Below are 1,462 nucleotides of genomic sequence, written 5' to 3'. Positions count from 1 at the left end.
TATTTTACTTTATTTTAATCTAACTTTTATTTATTTTATTTTTTTTGTCATTTGTTTGCTTTTTTTTAATTTTATTAATTCATTCATGTATGTTTTAAATCGGTTTAATTACATTTTTTATTACACTATTATGTTTATTTCTTATTATAGCCCTGTCATAGTGTACTATAATAAAAAATTTTTTTTTACTTATTTTAATTATCAATTTCATTGTAGTAATTACATTGCATTAATATTTTCTTCAGTCGCTGCTCTACAGGATTTTCAGTCTGTTCTCTCGTTCACAGACACAGGAGCCTCAGATAAAAGAGACGGAGAGAAAGAGGATGATGAAGAAGAGACCCGAAGCAGAGCGACGACCCGCGCCGCGTCTCGTCTGGAGGCAGAGAAGTACGACAGACGTCTGATGCTGCGATGCTCACGGCTCAGCCAATGAAGACTCATCTCTCTCGTTTGTTTTCAGGAATAAACCCAGCAAACCGTCCACTCGAGCTGTCAGTAAACTCAGCGGGAAAGAGGAAAACTCCCCGAACACACGGTCTGTACATCTGAGAAATACTGTTTGACAAAGTTCAGAATGAAGACTAGTGTACTACACACCGTCTGCTTAGATAGAGCCTCATTAGTGCTGTGTTTATTTATCTATTTTTAAATCTATTCTTTTTTCTTACTCATTATAGTACAGTTGTAGTACTGTATTAATTGCTCTAATTTAAGTTGTTCAAACAGTAGTTTGCTGAACTGTCACATGGCCTCATGCTTCATATTTAATGTAATTCAGTGAGTGGTGTTCAGGTATCAGCTGGTGAATACAGATATTTAGAATTTTGACTCAGTTTTGTGTAAAAATGTCTGAACTTTGTGAGTCTGATCCAATAATGAGTCAAGAAAGACATCACTTACTGTTCATTTGTCACACTGGAAATGAAAGAACAGGTCATGCGCTTTGCATTATGGGTTACAGTGTCTGATGCAGTGTGATCTTTAGCAGTAGTAGATCATAAACATTCCTGCAGTGTGTGAGTGAACTGTCTCTCTCTGTGTCTCAGATCGGTGAGGGGATGCAAGCGTGACTCCAGTCCTGCTCTTCCTCGCACACGTGGAGCACAGAAATCTGACGAACCACCTTCAAAACGAGCCAAACGATGATGAGTCTCCGCTTTATCTCCTCGAGTTCACCGTTAGTAGTGGTTTAAAGGTCAGAGAGTGTTGGGAAATTAATCCGAATCAGAGCAGCTGATAATCAACATGATTCAATTCTGCAGACGAATGAAGAGATGAAGAGACTGATGATGAAGAGCTGCTGTGTGTAAATAACTCAATAATAATATTCAATTCATCAGTGCAGTGTTGACTGTGAGAAACTGCAGGTTTTACACCACTCTGTGTGTGCGTGCGTGCGTGTGTGTGAGAGTGTTGTGTGTGAGTGAGTGTCTGTGTGTGTGTGTGTGTGTGTGTGAGT

General features: G+C 38.8%; 1 long non-coding RNA gene across 1 annotated transcript; it reads left to right on the top strand.

Annotated features, from left to right (window-relative positions):
• Positions 1-288: 288 nt before the first annotated feature.
• Positions 289-1,447, top strand: LOC107580576 (uncharacterized). Its single transcript, XR_001608664.1, has 3 exons — positions 289-390; positions 464-538; positions 1,050-1,447. It is a non-coding gene; the product is annotated as an uncharacterized lncRNA (long non-coding RNA).
• Positions 1,448-1,462: the final 15 nt, after the last annotated feature.

Source organism: Sinocyclocheilus grahami, unplaced genomic scaffold (genome assembly GCF_001515645.1).
Source record: "Sinocyclocheilus grahami isolate Dianchi unplaced genomic scaffold, SAMN03320097.WGS_v1.1 scaffold36538.1, whole genome shotgun sequence".
In the NCBI taxonomy this organism is placed as follows: domain Eukaryota; kingdom Metazoa; phylum Chordata; class Actinopteri; order Cypriniformes; family Cyprinidae; genus Sinocyclocheilus; species Sinocyclocheilus grahami.
This window is presented reverse-complemented; position numbering and strand designations above follow the sequence as displayed.